The 25,002-nt window shown below is 29.8% G+C and overlaps 1 long non-coding RNA gene across 1 annotated transcript; it reads left to right on the top strand.

The window, feature by feature from the left end:
• The first annotated feature begins 13,428 nt into the window (after nucleotides 1–13,428).
• Nucleotides 13,429–18,416, top strand: LOC122270225 (uncharacterized). The gene is made up of 3 exons (XR_015434958.1): nucleotides 13,429–13,444; nucleotides 14,961–15,188; nucleotides 18,199–18,416. It is a non-coding gene; the product is annotated as an uncharacterized LOC122270225 (long non-coding RNA).
• Nucleotides 18,417–25,002: the final 6,586 nt, after the last annotated feature.

The raw sequence follows: 25,002 nt of genomic DNA, 5'->3' as shown, positions 1-25,002 counted from the left end.
ACTACTTATTCTTCACATGCAGGCTTATGATGGAAAAGTTTTAGATTAAAAGTTATACACTTTTTCATCTAAATCAGGTAAAATTTCATTTTTATCACTTCTTTCCATATGTTATTTTATTTTAATACATTAGTTTATATTCTATAAGTAATAATCCTTCAAAATGGATAATTAAAATAAACATGCAATTACACCTTACAGTATTCCTTGTAAACAAAATAGGCATCTCAAGATTACGTGATTTTTCCATTCTCCACATTTTCCTCTTCTCCGTTACCATGATTACGAAAAAATTAGCTTTGTCCCCACAACTATATGTTTCAAGCCGTGGTGGCTCAGGGAAAAGAGCGCTTGATTCCATTCATCTGAACCAGGTTCGAATCTTAGCAGTGGCTGATTGGCACGAAATCCACTCCCATCTTGCACCGACCACAGTGCTAACATAAAATATCCTCAATGGTAGACGGATCATGGGTTAATCATCGGGCTAATTAAAGAGGCTATAGCAGTTTTCCTCTTCACGCAACGCAAATGCGAGTAAGTTTGGGCAAAAAGTCTTCCACTGGGACAGTTTGTCCTATCTAATGCATAATCCAAGAGTTACCTTGTCTTCTAGGTTGAGTTCCAAATTACAAGGCTACGCAATTCAACAGTGATAGTCGGAAACTCAGAATTGGGTCGGATATTTAACGCTGGTTATAAAATGAAATAAAACAATATATTTTTTAAGAAGTTGGAATATACTAGTGAACTTGGTGAACGAGCAACATTTTTCGAAACCATTGTAACGGAGAGCGAAAAATCTCTTAACAGTGAGACCTTAACCTATTCTATTAACGAAGAGTATATAAGTTAAGACTAAATGCTTCGCTGCAAGATTTTGCCACTTTCTCCCTGTTACTGCTGAATATTCTTATACACTATAACAAAAAAAATCGAGGCACCAAGAAGCAATCATCCGATTGCTTTGAAATTTCGTATGCATGAATGTTTTGAACAGATATGGCTGTAATGATGCCGACTGGGGACGTACAGTATTTAGCGACGAGTCCCGCTTCCAACTGTGTCCTGACGATCATCGAAGACGTGTTTGTTGACGCACAGGTCAGAGGGGGATCCTGCCTTCACTATTGCACGCCACACCGGCCCTGAACAAGGTATTACGGTCTGGGGTGCCTTTTCCTTTGACAGCCGAACCTCTTTGGTCGTCATTAGAGGTACACTTACTGCACAGCGGTACGTCGACGACATCCTAAGACGTGTTTTGCGACCGTTTCTTTTGCAGCGCCCTGGGCTGGTTTTTCGGCAGGACAATGCCAGACCACATACTGTGTTGCTATGAACTGTCTTCCTTGGCCTGCCAGATAACCAGATCTCTCTCCCATTGAGCATGTTTGGGATATGATGGGAAGGTGATTGTATCTGGCACGGAATGTTGATGACCTCATTCGACAATTGAATCGAATTTGGCAGGAAATACCGCAAGAGACCATCCGAGAGCTTTATCGATCTATGCCAGCTTTATCGATCTATGCCAGATCTATGTGGCAGCTTGTATCCAGGCTAGAGGCAGGTCAACACTTTATTGAACTTGTTACTGTAACTCTGCAATAAATTATTCAATTGTTCTGAAATTTTAATCATTTACTATTCTGTACATTGTCTTCCTATCCACTAATTTTCGTTTCAATCGGACAACTCCTTCTTGGTGCGTCGATTTTTTTTGTAATAGAGTGTATGTAGGTTAAGACTAAATGCTTCGCTGCAAGATTTTGACACTTTCTCCCTGTTACTGCTGCACTTCTTTAATATGTGTTTTAAATACTTTCTCTTCCTTTAATTAATATAAAAATTTATTGCTTCATTAAATATGTGCTAAGAGTGCTGCCAAAGTACATTTCATGATAATCAAAGCTGACTGCAGATTAATTTTAGTATTATGATAATTGTTTTTGAGAAAAAAGTACGTCCTGAAAAAGGTTTTATGTTTTTGAATATTATATGTGACTAATAACATTTCAGAGTTCTAATCGAACTCTTCTCTCTCGCAGGGAAAAAAAATCGAAGAGAGATGGCTAATTAAATTCCAACTTTTTTTACTGTCTTAATTTGGGCAAATTGAAAAAGTCTCTGCTTTGATTATGTCAGAACTGACAAAAATCTATTTCATTATGTCTTGTTGACATGAATTTAATGAAAATCGTAGTGGTTTAGAGGATTGTGAAAAAAACATTTCAGTGCAAAATTTATTATGCATATAAGAAGCTCTCGTTTTTATCTTTATATGATGGATAAAAGTTATATTTTTTCAAAGATTCCAAACGAACTAAATAAAAACTTCACCCAATCAGTTTCTTTGTTTTGTATTTTTTTTTTGTGTGATATTTTTTATTTATGGATATTTCACATCTTTTATTTGGCATTATTAAATTTTTTAAGCAATCAATTAAGTTCATGCGCACGATATAAAATCAAACAAAAGTAAAAGTTATTCTTGTATAATTATATTTTATTATCATTCATTCTAGTACATTATATTATTGTTCATTCTCTTATTATTATTTTATCCAGCACAATTATCTTTTGTTATTTTAAATGAAGTATTTTTTTATAGATTCGTTAAAGCATGAAGAAAGATCTTTATTGTCAAATGTACAGTGCACAAAATAAATAAATAAATAAAACCTTTGGATTTCTTGCTCCCAAACTATAAATGATAACCGCAATCTTGGAAATATGGTCCCTATACCTTGATTAGGAGAGCGATCCAAAGTTTGAACCCTTTACTGTTAATTTTTCTTTTCTGCGTATTTCGCCATATCTCGAGAACTTTTTAAGCGAATTGAATAATTTTTGCATACAATTATTAATTAGCATATTTGAGATCCCCCCCAAATCAATCATTAATCAACAATCATTAATTAGATCAAAAGTTATTCAGGGTGGTTCATTTTTTTTTCTTTTGAGCACAGCACAACATAAGATTAAATAATGCTTATTAAAATTTCATTCAATATCTATGCGATGGTCATAACATCACAGATTAATTTTTAAATGAAGTTATAGATTTTGTTCAACTAAAGTCTAACTTATTTTTAAAAACTCTAGTGATAAAATAATCCTACTTAAATTAAGAAAAAAGCAGAAATAGTTTCGGGGAATGGTTTATAAGCACCAAAAAGAGGGGGATTAGAGACTAGGGGTAACCAATCCCTTCTCGCTTCGCTCTCCGAATTCCATGATAGCTACTAAATAATACTTTATTTCTCAATGATTAACAGATTGCTACTTAAAAATTGAAATATTCTAAAATTTTTCAATTGGTTCCACTAATTTAGTTCCCTATTTTACCGATGATTAAAGTTAAATCTAATAAATTTTCTCAGTGATCATTGTAGTTTCACGTGAAACTTCATCATATTTGTTTTTTCAAATACCTTTTTAATTGTTGGTTATTATAAAAATGCGTTTAATATACTTATCCAAAGTGGTGTATTTAAAGTACGCTATATTTTTTTAAACACACTTGGTAATAAAGTAAAAATTTAATTCATATCTTCATATTGGCGTTTTATAATTTCTTATGCATAATCTTAATAGAATTTTTAAATTGGACACATTTTTGCATAAAGCTTATAATAAGAAATCTTATTTCTGGAAACACAAATTTCCATTTCAATCCTTTAATTAAAAAAAAATTAAACTTCATAATTTGCTGAGAATGGTTTTAAGAAAAGATGACAAATAAAAATTACACGCAAATACCGTTTAATAAAGGATAACAAAATATATTCGCTATCGAGGCGAAACTTTTTCAGGCTACTTCATTAAGTTTTCATTCAGTTCCAACAGAACAACAGCATAGGTAGGACGTGTATTTTCCTTAACCTTATACAAAACAAAATTTCTCAAAGAGAAAAGCTGAGGAACTTGACAAAGCAATCTAGAACGCATCAGTAAGTCTAATTTTGAAACAGGAGTGAAGCATAATTTCAAGAACATTTTTTCATTCATGTTTGCCTTATCAACGAACTTCCAACATCATTTCGGTGAACTGAGAACTTTCGATTTCGTGATCGCATACTATTGCGGATGTTATATTACGGTAAAACGAATTTTTTAATGTTCAGTTCATTGTAAATTAAAATGAAGATATTTGAGTCACTAAGGATTTTGATGTAAATAATAATTAGACGGGTTAAACAACATTTAAAAACAAATTTCATTAAACAAAATAAGTACAAAAGTAACGTCTCAGATCTTACTAACATGGTGTTAATTCCCATTAAACATATAGATGGCGCTGTAAGCGTAAATTGAATTTAATTGAAGAACTGAGTGCTGGAAGCAGCAGTGTATGTGTATGTGTCATGTGTATGAGTAACGGGCTCACGAGCGAGTCCGTAATGCTGGTACAAAATAAAAGAGTATAAAATAAATACAGTCCAATTATTGTGTGTGAGCTATTGATCTGACCAAACTGGTCAAATGGTCCGTCGAGCCGGAGTCGAACCAGCGACCTATGGATTAAAATACGAATTTCGTCACTTAAAAGGTATGTACCAGTTTTGAAATTTGATTGAGATAAACTGTGCATTGACTTTATATTGACTATATATAAATATAAACTATGTTTAAAGGAGCGAAAAAAGAGGATTTAAGGCAAATTGCCATTGAGTTAGGTGAAAATGTTACTGAGACTATGACTATTATTGAGCTAACGAACTTAATAAAAAACAACGAAACATTTGTTAAAGAGCCAGAACTTGCTACTGACATAGCAAATACTATAATTAATGATAGAAAAGCAGAAAAGGAATCGTTGTTACAGTTAGAAAAATTTAAGTTTGAGAGAACAAAAGCAGAATTAGAACTTGCTAAACTGCGAAACGAAAACAAAACTGAGAACTCCGAAAGTACTGAATCGCTGGATTCACTCGTCAAAAGTGTCCGGACTCTAACAGTTAAAGTTCCTAGTAGACCTGAAGGTTGGAGTTATTTTTTCTCATCCTTAGAAAGGGCATTTAACTCTAAAAGTGTACCCGAGAAATACAAGGCAGAAATTCTGTTAAATTTATTAGGAGAAAAGGCTACAAACGTGATTACTTATATAAAAGATAACGAGTTAAATGATTATTCTAAAGTAAAATCAATCGTAATAAGAGAATTTGAGCCCACCCCTCAATCGTGTTTAGAACATTTCAAAAATACATTCCGACAACCAAACGAAACACATCTCCCACAGGACCTTCTATGGGCCGAAACGAACGTTTCCCCCTAAAATTTTTCCTCATAAGGCTAGTTTATTTCAAAATTGGCGAGTCAAACTTTCCTAGTTTCCCTTGTAAGTCCCTTGCCTACTTCATTTCAATAAATAAATGAGGTTGAAGAACTGTAACAGTTCTTGCACATTCTTCTTTATAGAATAGTATATATTTCTGGATATATATAATTTGGAAAACAACAGTAAGGGATCATCAGACTTACTTGAATTAGTACATTTGTGTTGATTACTAATAAGATTTAAATGTTTTCTTGGTAAATATTTTTTTTTTAATTTTGAGTGATCAATTTCAACTAGAATTCAGCTTTACTGTTTTCAAGTTACATATTGAATTTTATATCGAGACCTTACAAATGTAAAATTTTAAAGTTATGAAGTGATAGTTTATGTATACATTATTTGAGAATAAAATTTTTAAATCAAAGATTATTTTAGTTTGGGATTCTCCGAACTTATAAAGCAGGTAAGTGTTATGATTTTATAATAAAAAATTTACTTGAAAATAATTTTTTTTCTAATTTGATGATAGTTTTCTACAGAATGGTTTGCTATGCCTGATTAAGAACTTTAAGATAAAAGGAAAAAAAATCAACTATATATAAAAATTTTCGTTTTAAAATGAATTATAAATTTTTAATTATAAACATTCTTTATTTTTTGTTTTTTAGCTTATAAATATTCATTTTTTTATTGAAATTAAACTTTTCTTTAAAAATTGTTGGCAAAAAACTTGTTTTTCAAATTTAAACTACATAATATTATATGCTTCTGTATACTTTAATGTTTGAAGTAATTTGATTTAGAAAATTATGGGACGTAATGTTTGAATTGACTACTCATCATTAAGTTTAGTAGAGCAATTTATCGAGAATAGAATCGCTGGAAGTGACGTAGTGTGAGCACCTTGATCCTGATTGGTTGTTGAAACGTGGCATTTGTTTACATTAACAAGTGTTCTTTCCTTTGTATTTCCAGTAAGCCAAGCTCGATAGGAACAATTCTCTTAAGTGACACATTCTATATTCTAACACAAAGATTTCAATTCTTACACTATATATTTCTTACTTAACACCAAGACAACAATGAAGTAATGTAGAACAAACATAAACTAATTATGCATCGAAGTTGCTAGGTGCCCAAAACAAAAATATATCACGATTACAATTAAATGCATAAAAAGTAATAAATCTAAGTTAAGTAAAAAACGTAGACGAAAACGAATAATATTTCAGTAAATTCGATGTGCGATACGCCTCTGTATGCAATTGACTTCACGTTAATTAACATTCTAACTTATGTAGTGAAACTTAGCTCTACTTCAACATGTCATTTTGCTAATAAACGATCAGCTGGTGCTGACGTCATAGCTCACATGTGTGGGTATATGTGATGATCTTCTTCTTGAAGTGTGAGTCCCACAGTGGACTGATCGCTAAGACGCAGTTCCCAGCAGCTCGCCGAAGTCAAGCATCACTGGCTGTGGTCAGTGTGCGGGTGGGTAGACACTTGGATCAGTCTGTGTAGGGACCGAGGTTATGCGGTATTGGTTCTCGTTAAACTGTTCTACCGTAAAGTGCTCGACTTCGCGTGCAGGTCGTCGGGCTACCGAAGCGGGGATGCCATCCCCTCTGCAGAGGATCAAAAATTGTGATGGTATGTCTTCGGATCATCCTCAATGATGTTTCCTAGATCGTTGCCAATAGCCCATTGAGCAGCTGTAGTGCGACGTAAATGAACTACAACAACAATCTTCCTGAAGTGCCTAATTAGGATTTTTCTCTTATAAGAACATAGATACACATTATTCTTGCTTATTTATAAATATTTTTCAATGTGTTTTAGATAGTCTTTCTTTAAAAAAAAGTTTCTATTTCGAGATCTATATTCTATATTGTCCCCTGCATAAGAAGGAACAGCAAACATCTTTTTTCTTCAAATTTAATATGTTGCAATAAAGAAGAAACATAACCATGCTGCACTGAGGAAACTTCAAGAGCAACTGAACTGAACGTGTTGTTCTGCTAGCAGTCATTCGTCTCAAATAACAGCGCCATCTATAGGTCACTGCGTTCACGAATTGCAAAACTGTAATAAAAAATATCTCTAAGACTTGAAGTTAATTGTAATCAAAGAAAACTGGATCTATTTTGATAGTTAAAGAACCTTACGTATGATTTTCTGTCCAATAAAAATTTCGTAACAGCATTAAAAATGGTATTAAATCGGTATTTTTTTGTGTTGTACAGAGAAAGTAAATATAAAAATTAGATTATGAATAAAGATAGTGTATACCTTGAATAAATCAAAATAACCTGAATAAAACACAACAGCCTGAAAAAATCACAACAACCTGAATAAAGCACAACAACCTGAATAAAGCACAGCAACCTGAATAAAGCATAGCAACCTGAAAAAATCACAGCAACCTGAATAAAGCACAAATAAAAAGTTCAGAAATGAACGGTTCATTTCTGCAATTTTAATTAGGTTTTATTCACGCTGTTTTGCTTTATTTATACGTAACACAAAGTTATACCCAATCTTCTTGTCTAATTCTGTAATTTAATTTGAGCTTCATTTACATTGCTCTGCTTTATTCATAATCAGCCCAAAGCTATACTTTATTTCTACTTCGCTACTTGTATGTGCGCTATATTCACATTTTTTTGCTTCATTCAATCAGCTTATGAAATCAAAAATGCAGTTATAGAATAGTTGAAGGCAGGATGTACAACTTTAGTCAAATAATTTATCAATTCAAGGGACTAATAACTTCAAATACGGAAATATCATAATTATTAAGTATTACCATTTCTGTATCATATGATGGTAACTTATTAATTTGGTGTCAAATGCAAATGAAACTATGCCTAAATGGATCTAAGTTTATGTTACGACTAATGAATAATTCAAACAAAATTGAAATGAACTAACGATTGTATTTGAAAATCCTATTTAAAATTAGACAGTGAAATGTGTTTTGTCATGTTGATGTATTCAAAATATTTACCTCCAGCTGAATACCCTTGAAAATTAAAGTAAAGGCTTAATAAATGAATATTAATTAACACTACGAAATCACGAACAAGACAAACACATGTACCAACACAACTAATAAAGTTAAACAATTCCTATTTTTTTATTTGTTTCTTTTTCCAGTGGTTCTATGTTATCAGATGAAGCAAATCATGCTTTTAAAAGCAAAATAAAATGAAGATAATTATACGCTGTGTCTTTTAGCATAATAATAGTGCTCGAGACAAAATCCCAATAGTCAAAAATTACCATAATCAACAATTTTCTCCCGTACACATCTCTTTCGGTGAGGCACAAAAACTTATTTCCATACAGGTATCACAAAAAAAATATTAGTACAGTATGTACTTATAATTAAAAAGCCCCAATTAAGATAATAGTAGTAGAACCTATTGCTAAAATTAATTAAGCATCATTTGCATCAATAATAATAAGGCGATTTGTTATGGTTTCTCTAGATGAAGAAATATTTTTTCTCTATTAGTTTAGCTTTTTAGTGCAAAACTTATTTTTTCATTTGAGTATGTACGTATTACCAAAATTAATTAAGCATCATCGTCGTCAATAACAACTTGGCAATTTCTTGCTGATTAGATACATAAATAAGTACCTTTTCTTCATTAATTTAGCATTTTATTAAAAAAATTTTTTCTCTGAAATAATTAGTAAAGACATCACTAATATTTAATTAAACATTTTTAGCGAATAACTTACATTTCTACATTTATTAGTTACTATACATTTACATTAGTTACTATAGGGGATAGTGGGGTCAATTGTAACAGGGTACGATTGTAGCAGAGCAAAAATTTCGAGTGTCGTGTACTAGATTTGGTTCCTAGGTGGCGCACAAGGTGTATTTAATAAATCTATATGTACACCCCTGCTGGCAACCATTTTTATGTACTTTTGAAAGAGTTACATCACAAAAGATATTTTCACGCTACGTAAGTACTTTTTTTGGTATTAGAATATTATATTGTAACAAAGTAATTTTATTTAAACAAATAAAAATTATTAACCGGATATGTAAGTGAACACCTTAATTAACATTTCAATAAAAAAATTTGTTTTGTTAATTAACTAGAATTGTTTTTAACAAATGAAGCTGAAATAAGGTCTTGGGGCCGATTGCAACAATAAGTAAAGGGACGATATTAACAGCTGAAAATAAATAATCTTATGTTTACAAACCATTACTTAACTCTTTAAAAACCACCAATAGTTTCCTACATTATTTATATTATGTTGTATGTGCATTATTTTATTTGTCACCTTTCACAGCATAAATTAAAATTTTTAACCCCTTAAAGTTAAAAGTTTAACCCTTTAGGTCTCTGCTCATTATTATTTTTACTCCTAAAATATCACTACTATTTTGATCAATAGAAAAATATATCACAACTATGATAATATGTATAATTAACTATGATTTAGTTGAATTTATGAACTGTTACAATTGACCCCATAAGTGGGGACAATTGTAACAAGTGCACGACTGTCAAAAATTGTTAATAGCTAATTTAATAACATTTAAAATAAGGTGTTTTTTTTCCTAGTAGAGGATAATCTACTTTACTCGTCTGTCAATTAATACTAATAATATATTGGATTTTTCGTTAGTTGAAAATAGTTAAGTAAAAAATTTTACATTTGACCCCACTCTCCCCTACTATACATACTACATTATTACACTTATTAGTTCCATAATTAAGTTAATACAAACATGCTTTAAAAGCGTAAGTATCAATATAAGAAACACGTTGTTTGATATACCTTACAAAATATGACGTCGGTTGATTAGAGCTGTAAGCTATAAAATCGTTCATATTATGAAATATTCATCAAATCCTAACTCGGGGCATTATTTCAATTAGTTATTCCAAAATTTCGGATCCATTGTTATTCAAATTAAATCATTTCCCACGCATGACTTCGACTTATTCTACTGATATATCTAATACACTTCAAATATTCCCAGAGTAGTTGCGGTTGCAGTTTGAACCCTCGGAGATCTAAAAAATGCACTTGCTACCATTTTATCTAACCTCACTCTTCAAATCTCGATTTTCAGAACTCGGCATCTTTATATTATCCTGTTCATTGAAAGTTTATAAGACACAGTTAAGTGTCTTAAGGGGAATCTGTAAGGCATGTATCAATAATACTAAAACTGACTTTTTTCGATGTACCTTTTCTAAGAAACTACTTACGTTATCGCTTTTAAATTTTTTTGAGGAATATTTGAGATTATATCAGTTATATGCTGCGATAAATTTTTAGCGTTAACAGGAATACTTTTTGAGTTATGAAAGATTTTCGCTCAAAGATGATGAAACTTTAAAAAAATTCATTTCCTCCTGAGTTCATAATTTTTTAAAAAAAAATTCTAACATAGATTTGTATTAACAATTATCACAGTGTAAACATGTATATGTAAGTATTCTGTGGAGAGAAAAAACTGAAGCAATATCTTATTTAAAAGCTGAGAAAGGTACATCGAAAAAGGTCTTAGCCTAATAAAAACTTCGTTTAAGTTAGTATTGTACGCTATTTATTATCAAAATAGACAGGAACTATTCTTAACTAAAATGAATTGTTTATATAACATTGGTTAGGTAATTCATTGGTGATCTAGAGAGTGCTACTAACATAATAAATCATTTGTATTAACTTAGTAAATTTCGACATTAAGAAATGTCTAATTGCTGCTTAGGCAACAAAAGAATAAGAACAATCATATTTAAGAACTTTAATGTTCTGAAGAGCGCAACTTTTACTGTGTCTTAGGAATGCTTTCTTGTGGGGAAAAAAATAAAAAAAATCTACCTCTTCCTTTGTACGAATCGTACGATAGACTTTATTAAGATTAGATAATAAGCAACATTATCAGCCCTGGAACTGTAAATTGGATTTTCATGCTGTAAAAAAGGATATCGTGCCTTTGAAATGATTCAATACTTTGCAATTACTATTTTTAAATATTACAATATTTGTTTTAAATTCTATTTATTATTTATTCTATCTATTATTTAAAGGCTATTAATAACAGAAGTTAGAGATGCATAAATAATTATTAAAAATATCTCTAACTTATGAAACTATTCATGGTTTCTGTTTAACTTATTTGATTTTTTGAAACTAAGGTGGAAAAAAAATTTAAACGTGTTATATTTTATAATTTAAAGAAAATATCTATTTTCCTTGCCCAAATTATAATTTGGCTTTGTCCAGATATAACCAGAACTGATGCTAAGGCAAAGCAGACAATTTCAACCATTATTTACATAGAGGGCGTTGCCCGTCAAACAGAAGAAGCTTTGTTTTTGGAACAATTCATTTTAGTATAATGAGACAGCATGATACATATGTTAAATTACTGATCTAGTTCAGCCTTGTCAAAGGTTACAACCCTTGAGAAATTATATTTCTTTTCCTGATTGGCAACGTTGAAAAAAAAAAAGTTAAATTTTCAAGAATTACTATTTGTTTTGATTGTCATTAAATTTCTCGTAAATTTCAAACGGAAAAAAAAAACTGAAATTCTAAGACTAAATATCATGTCTCGGATTAAAAAATGGCATGAATATCCTCGTGTAATACCCTTTGACTTACACAGCTGCCAAATTCAACAAGATGCCATATATAGGGAGCATCGTATACGAAAGAAATGGGAAGATATGTATGGAAAAATAGCACATCTGTACTGGCAAAATACGTCAGATGTGGACGCTGATCATAGTATAACAAACATGTTATGATTTTTTTATTTTAAGTCAAATAAGAACGAAGCAGAGGAATGCAACATTTAATAAAATTATGAATAAATTGAATTATGTGGGTGTTAGACGAATATTAGTGCTCATGTATTAGCGATTGGTTTTCCAAGTTGTACGAACTATGATCCCAGTAACCGATAAGTGCGAAATTTTAATATCGTAATGTGCAGTCAAAGTTATGGATATTTAACAGTATAAGGATAAGGTACTTACGTATTAAAGCCACCGCAGCTACAGATTTGGCCGTTTTTAAGTGCCGCCAATCTACACCTAAAATTTTTGTGACAAATCATAAAATAAAACACTTCATTCAAAATCAAAACACTTTCAAAATTTAAAATCAAAGTAGTCAATCGGATTTCAGTGGAAATCGGGCCGATATAGAGTTTATCATACATTCAAAACAGTCTCTATTTTCTTTCACCTGATGCTGTCTCCATGCAGAAACCAAAATAAAGTTTCATGTCATGGGAATTGGTACATTTTCGTTTTTTTTTGGTAAAATATTTCGCTCGTGAAAAAATAAAATATGTTCTGTTTTTGGAAAGTCTCATAGACTCATTTACGTAGCACTAAAAAATGGCGTCAAAATCAGCAAACAACAAGGCAGCAAGGAATCCAAAAGATAACTGCGTGCGCACAACGAGGTTGCTGTGTGCGAACAACAAGATTGCTCTTTATTAGCGCGTTAGAGCAACTTATGCTGCGGTGCTGTTAGTACGCAAGTACCCAATATACCACGATGGATTTCCAATTTATTTTTACATTGATCAATGTTTACGTTGATCAAAATTTATCAATTCTCACAATATCATATTTAATCAATATTGCTAAGTATAATATTCTCTATGTTGTCTTTTTGATGCGATTCGTTATCTATAATGATCGCAATAATATCATATTTGATAATTATTGTTATCAATAATAATCCCCATATTTCCTTATACAATACGTACTGATGTCACTAATGATGACGATATTGCATTATTTGATGAACCTATCTGTATTATGGCTGCATGTGATCCTTGGATTGGGTACTGTACCTTAGAGCTTTTGCTGTCTATAAATTTTTCATTAGAAAATCTTCGAACTCTTATTTCGATCTCGATTTCGTATTATTATAAAATATATTCATTTTACCTGTCTTCTGATGGAACAAAATTATTCTTAAAAATTATCTCAACGACATAGAACTAAAATGAACCTACTGTTGTTGAAATACTTCCATAAGTCATTTATGTTTTCATTCATTCTCTAAGTCATTTATGTTTTTAAGATTAGTTGTGATTATATAATTTAATAACTTATAGGTGATTTCAGTTCTTTAAAATGGCAAAAGCTCTCGGTAATTATGAAATGATTTTAGATGAAATATTGAGATAAAAGTGCGAGTAGAAATGTTTTTAAATAAATAGTTCAACAAAAAGAAAAAAACTTGCGTTTTTAAAAACGAATTAAATTAACATGGATATCTGCTTTAGAAAAGCACAATCTTAAAATAATTAATACAATCTGGAATTAACAGATTAAATGTTTAACTTACAAAGTATGGCATTAAATTTGGAACAAACAGCGGTGGAATGATGTACAATCTACTGAGTGATCAAAATAAGAAACGTTAAATAAAATGAGCAAATTTTGATTTAATATTTCGTTAATTATAAATACTAAGATAGGGAATTTTTGAGGGTTGAAGATCTCACCTAATATATGATATCATGCTAACAAATATGAAATACATGATATTATTATGTATGATACGATACGAATATATGATATGATAATAATAAAAAGTGATTCTCAGTTAATTTTAGTTACATAGGTATTGTGGCAATAGGTTTTATTATGGCCCTTAAAACGGGTAATGTATCAAGAATGTAATGCTCATAAAAAGTGATCACGATTTAGTTACGAACTTAAACAAAAAAAAAGCACTATTATCGAATAAACTTATTTTGTTTTCGACAAATTAGAATTTTTGACTATGAGGAAGGAGGAATAGTAGCAATCTTTAAAATACTGTATCATTAGTTTTACTAAAAGTGTGGGCAACGTAAAGTCAATTTAACTTTTTGTGTATTTCCCTATATTTCGGAAACGTAAAACGATGCCATAATTATCAATTAATTATAGATGGAACAGGCACTATAATATGGTTTCATATACAATGCTCTAATTTCTTTTATATTCCAGTACTAATAAGTGTTGATTAGTGAGATGTTCCTTTTGTTGATGTATTACAGTTTGTTAAAGAATTTTTTAATTCACTGATTCCTTTGCAAAATGACTTAATTTATTTAGTTATTCAATTTCAATTTAGTTAAAACATTGTTGTCAAAATTGTTGAACTCGTTTATCCAAGCATAATTAATTCCAAAAAACGGATTTTAATAATTATTGTTTTCTAGTATGTTATTTATTAATAATCGAAAGCATTTTTTGACTTGTAAAGTGTAAAGTCTTTTAACTGCGTAATTTTAAATGACAAAATACACAATTTGAGTGAAAACGGTCAAATTGTGTCTGAATTAAAATGTTTTAAAAAATTCGAATTACTAAATTCTCCCTTCTCAAGGAATATTCCACGGATTCCGTCATTATACGTTTTTTATTTAATACAAATCTTAAAATGGCGCAAAAATTACTTTGCTCAATAATTACAACATAAAATAAGTAATTATAATCAATAATAAAATAGGAAGAATGATTTTACCCCAAAAGTTTTTGCATTTGCTTTAAAAAATATTCATCAACACGCAAATTTAGCTGCACTTTCCTTAACTTTCCCCACAAAAGACATTTTATTAAGATAGGTAAATGGCTATTTTATTTTCATTTTTGATTTTTATAAATCCCTACAGGTAAAGTTTGCAGCTGTAGTAAAGAAGGCAACACATCAGTTGTCGTAAATCCACCCACTATCAACGGAAATGGGAGGGGCTTAATGGAAGAAACTGCAAGCCCTGATCAATATTCAAAGGCAGAAGCCGGCCATAAAGTGCATTCCACAAATGACGATATCTTAAAAGACGAAGGGGAATTCCGGAATGCCTCCCCGTGTTTCAGAACTCTGAAGTTTCCACCAAAATGTAAGAATTCTTCACTTCTCTTCACTACATATTCAAACGCAGGTAGAATAATAACTATCGTCTGCTTTGTTTGACTGTTGCTTTCGTAACAGAGAATCGCTTGGAAATTTTGATGGAATTCGGTCGTAAAATTAAATGCCGTTGGTGAATTTTAAGGATTAAAGAAAATATTCCAAATCGAAATGGAAGGTTCGAAGCAATTAAATCCTACAGTTAAGCTGCATCTTAAAAATAGCTTAATTATGAATTTATTTGTAAGTAGTATAATAACTATAGTCTGCTTTGTTTAATGGTTGTTTTCGTAACAGAGTCGCGAGAATGTTTTGATGAAATTTTGTCGTAAATTTATACGCCGTAGTTGAATTTTAAGGATAAAAGAAAATATTCCAAATAGAAATGGAAGATTTAAGGCTCTCAATTAAATCTTATGCATAGTTATGTTTAAAACTAAACATAATTTTATTCTGAAATTTAACCGTTGGCTTGGCACTGAATTTAAGGAGATAGAAAGTTCGATTGCAGTCTTCATTATTTTACGCAATCAAAATGACGAATCCTTCCTACATTGCAATGCAAATTAGTGGTTGCAGCAATTGCATAGAAGTTAAGTATGCTAATATAGAGTTCTGATAGGTAAATTTGCTAACAGGGCGGAATACTTTTCACTAAATGTACTACTCTTTAGAATACTAACTAAAATATGAAATTAAAAAAAGCCTATGCAAATAAGGGGTCGCAAATTAAGAACTATTGAAAAAAAAATACGGAAAAAAGCGCAAAAAAGTATTTAGAAAAAAAGCATAAAAAAAAACATTTGGAAAAAGAATCCAAGTAAATGATTAAGTTTTAATGTAAAGAATTTGAAAAAAAAAACATGATTGTTTAATGGTCATGACATGATCTTTTGAACTTTCATGACATGATGCGTACATTTTAAATTTTTGATCTAGAGTATAATAGGTGCAATTGAGAAAAGTAATAAACTGATTATTTAACCTATTGCTGCTTTTAAAAAGAGTTGACTGTTGTTGTTATAATCAAAATGGAACTGATTTTAACATGAAAATACAGTTTTAAGTAAATCATCTTAACATATTAACAAGTGAACTTAAATTTTTTTTTATTTTTTCAATGATAAGCGTATTTTAAAATTATTTTTCGTTCAAATATTGAACTACGATCCTTAATGAGATTTTTAAATTCCTTTCTGACAAAAATTCTAAAAATATATAATAAAGGCGGCCGTTACGAAACACCCTGTATGTTATTGTTTGTTTTCAACAAGGTATGTTGATATGTTTATCCATGGCGATATTTCGCAACGATCCCGGTTCTTTGATTAGCCTTAAGACATAAGTCGGTAGCTAAGGTTGATAGTTTTTGATAAATGTTAATAAAAAAGTTTTTTTTAAACATTTTTAGTTTTTTCAGCCTATAGAAAAAAATTATTTCGATTTTAAAAGTATGTTAAGCACGAATGAGTTAAATAAAAAAAAGTTTAACCTAAATGTTTCTGTACAATAATTTTGTTCTTTAAAATTGTTATTTATATTGAACGTATGTTTATATCAACGGCTCCCAATTTTTTTCCCGTCTGTGGAATCCAAAATGAACGAGCTTCTTTTGGCAGAACCCCGAGACTAAATGTATAAGTTTTATCAGCAATTGTGAATACATTAATTAGCGAAAGATTATTAATAATTTCGAAAATATGTAATGATCTAAATTTTATTTGTTTGAAAATATGTAGTGAATGAGTGAAGAATGAAATTTTTTTGTTCTATCGTTTTATCAATATTAGTCTTACAATTGATTTTTAAGTCAGATAGTTGAATTCACAGATCTAGAGTGGTATTCAGTTCTTAATTTGATTTTAATGTGTGCATAAATTTAAAATGAATGAACTGAAATATGGTTTACATTAACGAAAAGGGAAGAAAATAAAAGATTAGAATGATTATCAGAAAAATATACTTTTTTGTCGAATTTGGGTATTTTTATTCGATTTGAAACACCAATGAAATTTTTTAGAAATGAATATCCTTTTCTTAATTCATTTATTTGATTGTTATTAGAAAAAAAAAACATTCTTTGAAAGTTTCTTTCTTCACAAGCATTTCAATTAAATAATTTCAAAGAATTGCAGAAATATTAAATAAATAACGGATTATTAATTAGATATAATTACAGATTTCGAAAAGATTACTAGTTGAATCAAATTTCCCAAATCTCGGAACCCTTGGGTTCCGCTGAACACCATTTGAGAACCGCTGATTTATATTATTGCTAATTAGACAACACGCCTTTTTAATTTCTGACTTTATGGAAAACAATCACTAATAGAATTTCTCTTTTCAAGTAAGTACAAAGAAAACGTTTATACAAAAATAAAAATTACTTAAACAGAAATTAAAAATTCCAACCAAAGCTCTATAAAGATAAGGTTTCAGTTTCTGACATAATTCTTTAGCTAATGTGTATTCTTCAACATACTTCAAAATCTATTCCTGTTAAACTAAATCGAATATGACTTCCTAATAAACATAGAAATATAATTAATTTATGCCATTTTGTTCAGCGAGTTAAAAGATTTCTCTTAACGAACTGTAATACATCAAAATTAGTCGCAAGAGAACAGGAACAAAGAATAATAGCGCTAGAACGCAATACAGTAGTACACGAAATCAAAATAAATTAGAACATTGCATCTGTAACCAGATTAAAACCGTCCATAATTAATAGAAAATTATGGTAATAGAATAAATATGCCTGCAAGTTACACATCAGAAAGCTTATTGTCTCATGCTAATGAACGCATTTCATTTACTTAATTAATAGCCTACGGATATTCACAAAAAACGACATCGCTGTTCTTTATTAATGCCAGAAAAGAGCCAAAAATGAATGCATCTAATTTCGTAGGTATCTAATTGATGAATGAGATTTTCTGAAATTGAGGTGTTCTTTTTTGTTTACATTGATGGCTTTTTTTTCCTGTTATCTTTTGCAGGCGATCATATTTGCGCACGAATGGGGTTTGAGTGCTGGATGTGTGATGAAAAATGATTCCGAACTTCAATTTCATCAGAATGATAATTCTTTTTTATTGTTTCTTCTGGAATATGTTCTACAACATGAAAAATTATATTCCTTTCATTCTGTATTCATATTTTAGAGCTTGATACCTTTTTTATTTTTTTTATACTACTCAAAAATAAAAGAATTGGAAAACGATTGAAAAAAATTTCCATTACTTGAACCGTTTGCTCAAATCGTTTAATCGTTTGCTATTCCTTTTCACACTCAAGGTCTTATTTTACATCTAATTAAAAATATCATGACACTTTTAGGATTATAAATTTTTTTACATAATTAAGAGCTAAAAAGTTTTATATTTTTTATAAAAAATTATAATTGGGTATAATATGAAAAAAACACAACTACTTCGATTTAGTAGGAACAACATATGACGCAATGCTAAACGAATGGAATTTAGTTGTTGTTTATTTAGTTATTGTTATTAGTAGTTGTTGTTATTTGTTTTAGTTGTTGTTTATTTAGTTGTATTTAGTTTCAATAACTTTTCTTTATAATGCAATAAAATCTGGCGAGCAGCTATTAAAACGATCGAACACTTCGTTTGTTTATTTGTGGCTTGAAGTTAGGCTCGCAGAAAATGCCGTTCATGGGTTAAATTTAGTAGGAACAACACAACCTGTGACGTAGGCTATATTATACCCAATTGTACATTTCTCCAATAATTTAGAATTAACAGAAAACTTCGCTCAGTAAAATAAGTTTCTCTGTAATTTTGTAGTCAATCGCCTTAAGTACATCAGTGAGAATGCAAGCAAATGTAAGGCGAAAATTGCAGAGAAGTTGATATTTGGGTGGAACAATATTTGTCGACGCAATATATATTGCAAGTTCAATGAATTCCACGTACTTTATGTTATCAATTCTTATCTTATGTTATCTAATTTCGGAAGAGTCAGCGATCCAAACAATCCTTGAACAATAAGAAATTTTTATAAAGTTTTTGCTTTAAGCTGATTTGCCAAAAAAATTATCAGAATAACAAATCTTAATGGACGCTGCTATTGGCAATCTTTCATCGTCATAAAAGTTGCAAATTTGAATATTTTAATAATTTTTAGCAAACATCGAATGAAAGGAAAAACATCACTGTGAATAACTTTTGTTTGAGATCGGATTATCATAGATTAATTACCAATTGTTATAGTATAAAGGGTTGATCTCAGATATTAAAATTTATTAGTTTCAACCTTAAATTAAGTTTCGAAATTAGTCAAAAATGCCAGCTTTTATCACGTTTCTCTAACTAATTGAAAATTTTCTAAAATTCTCTAATTAGTTGCCTAAAATTGTAAGAAAAGATGCTTTTTTTTAAAGTTGTTTTTTAGTAAAAAAATAATTTTAATTCTTCGTGGATATTTTTTCCAGTTTTCCGATAGAGATTAGATAGAATTTAGAATTAGATAGAAATTAGATAGATTTTTAAATAGAAATTTAGATAGAATTCTAATAAATAACTACTATTTTTATTTACTTTAATTTTTAATTATTTATTGCGTGTCTGAGAGAAAACATAATTTGCACCATCCTTGCAAGTTTTATGTATTTTAAAGAGGGAACAAATACTTATTGCAATTTATTTTATCTTAATTTATGGAAATAAAAAACTACGTGAAAAAATTAACATAGCGCATTGATTGTCGTATTTCGATAAACTTGAAATGTATTGGAAATGAAATCTGCATAAATACAATACGACACACACCTAGAAACACGAACTTTAAGCATGTAAAGAACAGAAAAACAACCAAAACTTTTGGTGTCAGAAACGAATATATTGCTAAATTTTTTACTTTTATTTAAATTTCAAAAAAAAAAAGAAGTATGTAGTATTATTCGAAAAGATTTCGAGTATATAAAGTAAAATATTTTACATTAAACTTAGTTGAACTCGGTTAAAATGTTTGGTTAGAAAAATAAATTTTTCGAAATAAAAATATATTTGAAGGGATATTCTTTATTTATTTTTCCTGAAGAAATTCAGTAAGGGATAAGGAAGATGGAAGAGTCATATTACTTGCGTTTTGATATATTGAAAGTATTAGTTTATAGAAATAGAACACGCTTTCTGAAATTTTGGAGTATGTTTTCTCTTCTGATTTAATACCGCTGTAGTATATTTTCCTCTCCTCGACAAATATTTTCCTTAGTATTATGAAAAATCTCTACATATTTAAAGAAAAGTAGTGGCTTAGGAAATATTTTCTGTGCAAATATTATAGTGAAATACCTTAAAGTTTGCAGAACGATTTGTTGGCTAATTAACTTTGCATTAAAATTCAGTGTATTAGCAGTATAGCTTTAACTTATTCATTAAGGATTGATAAAAGCTGAAGTATTTTAAATTTTTTAACGAAACAGTGGTGGCTTAGAGGATAGAGCTCTCGCCTCCCAAGTAGATGACCCGGGTTCGAATCCCAGCGATGACTGGTCAACGCAAATTCCGCACCCGGTTAGCACAGACCGCATTTCGGATGCAAAATATCCTTAGTGGTAGACGGATCATGGGTTGGAATCTCCTTGTTGTCAGACAAACCGCAGATTCTCGTGGTTTACCTCTCCATGTAACGCAAATGAGGGTTAGTTCCATCAGAAGATTCTTCACGATGGCGAATTTCTCCCAATTCTTGATCTAGGAGTTTTCTTATGTTTTGGATTGGGTTAAAAATTACTGAGTCGAACATTGGTAGTTGTAAACTCAAAATTGGGTCGGCGGTTTAACAACGGTTGAGAAAAAATGTATATAAAAAAAATCTTTTAGTGGTAGTCTGAGAAAATTGCCAACAACTATTATTAAGATTAAAAAATCTTATTAAAAAGCGTTAATCCTTAGAATTAAAGATTTTATCGATTGGCTTGCAGTAGCCTGAAGTTGCCATTTCTTAACGAGATAAGTTTTAGAAAGATTTTAGAATTATAACTTAATATTTTCTGACGCTTCAACAGCACCTAATGAGATTGGAACACTGAGATAACAATTCCGATGATTCAATTCTTCCATCCTTGTAAATCAATCCAAACATCTGTTCAGTGGAGAATATAAGAAGATATTAAGTTATAATTCTAAAATTTTGTACAACTATTCATGTTGAGAAATTGGAAGAACGCAATGACATTCGCAAGACAGTTGTTCTCTTAATGAAATTTATTTTGCACTAAACTTAGTTGAACAAGGTTAAAATGTTTGGTTAGAAAAATAAATTTTGCGAAATAAAATATATCCGAAGGATATACTTTACTTATTTTTCTTAGAAATTCAGTAAGTGATAAAGAAGATAGAAGATAAATATTACATTCGTTGTGATATATTGAAAGTATTAGTTTATAGAAATAGAACACGGTTTCTGAAATTTTAGAGTTTGTTTTCTCTTCTGATTTAATACTGTTGTATATTTTCTTGTCTTAAACAAATATTTTTCCTAGTATTATGAAAAATCTCTATATATTTAAAGAAAAAGAGTGGTTTAGTAAAGACTTTGAGATATTGGATATTATAGAGAACTATATTAAATTTTTCAGAACGATTTGTTTGACATGGGTGGGTACGACATGGCAAATTTACTTAGGGGTAAAATTTGGTGTATTAGTAGTATATCCTTCTGGTGTTCATTAGAGAAGGTGATAAGGCAGAATTACCTTAAATCTTTTAGCGGTAGTATAAGAAAGTAGTCAACAGCCATTTCTTAGGAAGATAGCAAAATCTTATTAAAGACATGAATGCTTAAAACTCAAAAATTTGTGTATTTTATTGATTGTCTTTTGTCTTGTGGTAGAGAGCTTAAAAGTTGTCCTTTCTTAACGAGATTAGAATTATAACTTAATATTTTCAGCCATTTCATCAGCACCGAATCGCACTGCAATATCAATTTAAAAGATTTAATTCTTCCTTCTCAAGAAATAAATCCAAACATCATATCCAAGTCAGTTAAGACGATAAGTAGATATTAAGTTGTACTTCTAAAATTTTGTTTAACAATTTATTAGTGTTAAGACATTAGAAGGACGCTATAATATTAACAAAACAGTCTTTTTAATGAAATTTATTGAGAAAGTAAGGCCGGAAATTAAACACAAAAGGTATATACTAGTGTCTTTAGTTAAATCAGGTGTCGTTAGTTAAACTTTATATGATACGGAACATGAATTTCACCATGAAAAAACATTGCAATGTTAATTTAAGTAACAATATAAAAATTTTTTAATCATTCATATCGTAAAAAATTAAGCCTTTTAAGAATGCAAATAATTTAACATGCAAAAAAAAAAAACATTATTTCAGATAACAAAAGATAAATGACATTTACATTGGCAATAAATATAGATTTGGAACATTGCGTTTATAGACACCTTTAGTTACTACCCTAACTATTTTATCAAAACTAGGTTGCAATTGTAATTGTATGGTTCTACCTATTTTCCATTTAGTCAGAGGCAAGGTATCTTTTTTTTATGAGGTACTCTTTTATGAACTCATCTTTGTATTTGTTGCTATTTAGATAAGAAATATTTGTATCAATATCATTTTGTTCAAGAATATTTAACGTTCCTCCAATATTGAAATGACCTGCTCTTAGGACTGTTGAATCAATTGGGTTTTTGGATAAAACTGTTAAAGTCTTAGAATTTAAACACGGTTTAAAAAAAGTTTCAAACTCTTCATTCGTTAATTTTGTTTCTCTTACTTCTAATGCTCGTTTTAAATAAAAATTAGTTGATTTTATTCTTGTATCCCAGAGTACACCCATATCTGGTGCACCCGGAATATTCAGAAACAAATTTTAAGCGCTATAGCAAGCTGATTAATAAAATGTACAATTTTTTATTTAATTTTAAGATTTTTTTTTTAGTTTAAACTTTTGCAACTCTTTAGGTATATTAAAGCAAGATAAAAAAGGATATTAGTAAAAGGTTTTAAGGTTTTACACGCTTTTTAAGGAAGGTTTTGTTGACAACTTTTACAATTTCCTCTATCGACTTTCAGATATAAAATGAAATAAAGATGTTACAAGGGAAAAAATAAAATTTCGACCACAATGAATAACTGTAGTCAAACTTTTAAGCAAAAAAACTGAAAAAAATCACGGAAAAGCGCTTTAATTCGCAATAACTTTCGAAGAAATATAAATTTCGAAAAAAAAAAATTCCATGGTAAGGTAAACCAGAGGACAAAAATGTTAAATTTAAAATTTTTAAGCGAACAAGGTTTCATTTTCAAAATAAAAAATTGAAAATTTAGAAATAATTACTTTTAACTTATCAATACCAGTTTTTAATAAGCTATAGGCTATCGAATAAAGGGTAACATCATTTAAAATTCTCCCAATATATATATATTTTTTTTTGAAAAATTCACACCAATGATAGAAAATGAAATAAGTAATGATTAAAGTAAACAGTAACAGTATTTCACACTTCCCAAAAAAAATTCCCAAAATGCGCTTTTGATATTTTATGTCCGACACCAAAATACATGACTAATTGTACTGCGCAACAAAAATTTAACAGAATTAAATTTTTGAAGTTATACTTCTTAATGCGACTTCCAACAAAGTTGCGTTAAACGTTTAAAGCTACATTTTTATTGTCCGAGAAATCACGTGGTAGGATCCAGTTTTCCCTCATTCATTTCCATATTGTTTTGGTTCTCGCTAGCATAAAAATAATAAAAGTCATAAAAGTATTGTTTTTCCATAAATATTTTTTTAGTTTGTTTTGATACACATATAATTTAATAGGGTAGTATTTTTTATTTTCAAATTTAGTGGATAAAAATTGTAAAAAATGAGTGAAAACAATCCCACGGACAATGCGACGGATTGAAGGTTATGTCAAGGTACGTCTCTCGTGAATATCACTTGATTGTTAGGTTTTCTCTTTTGAAATTACATGATGACGCATTCACATACATTATTAATACAAATACATTTTCCATGGCGAGACGATGAGGCAACCACAAGCACTTCCACTGGTTTGACAGGTTCACGCGGGGAAAATGCACAATGTTAGAGTTATTACAGAGCACGGAAGCGAGCGGAGAAGGAAAAAGAGTCGTTGAATAGAACTAGTGATCCTTCCACGACTGCTGATTCTTCTACAATTAACGTCGCAGGTTACAAAGTTTAACTTCTTCCACGAGGAGGGACTCCACGCACTATTTTTTTTTGTTTCTGTTTGTACCAAGATTCTAAGTTTAACTTGTATATTCTATTATTTTGATTTTGAAAAACATAAATATTTTCATTGTAAATTAATAATTAACTATTTTTACGTCCGACACTATTTAAGTCTGACACCACTGCTTTTCATTACTTTTATTTTCCTCAATTTCCATCTCTTATGTTGTTTTTCATTTGTAAAATGAAGTGAAATATGAATAAAAACCATCTAAATATTCTCTTATGTCAACTTAGAATAATATATTTCACCTCAGTTACCTAATAAAATCTGCTTAATTATGCTGCACTTAAAGTTATTTATATTATCAAACTTAAAATTGATTAATTAAGTTCAATTTATTTTTGAGATGAGTAATTCAATTTTAATTTTTTGAAAAACCACTCGCATTCCTTTAGAACATTTTAAATCAATCATTTTGCTTAGAAAAGTTTGAAAAGTGTACGTATTTGGAGCATTTTTTTTCTTTAGAGTATTCTACAGTTACTTATTTTTTGCCTTTTTTTTTTGGAAAATTAACACAGGCCCATATTCAGAAGCCGTT

Source organism: Parasteatoda tepidariorum, chromosome 6 (genome assembly GCF_982258835.1).
Source record: "Parasteatoda tepidariorum strain Cologne lab strain chromosome 6, Ptep-v5.0, whole genome shotgun sequence".
Lineage (NCBI taxonomy): Eukaryota > Metazoa > Arthropoda > Arachnida > Araneae > Theridiidae > Parasteatoda > Parasteatoda tepidariorum.
Note: the sequence above shows the minus strand (reverse complement) of the source record. Positions and strands in the feature narration are given on the sequence as shown.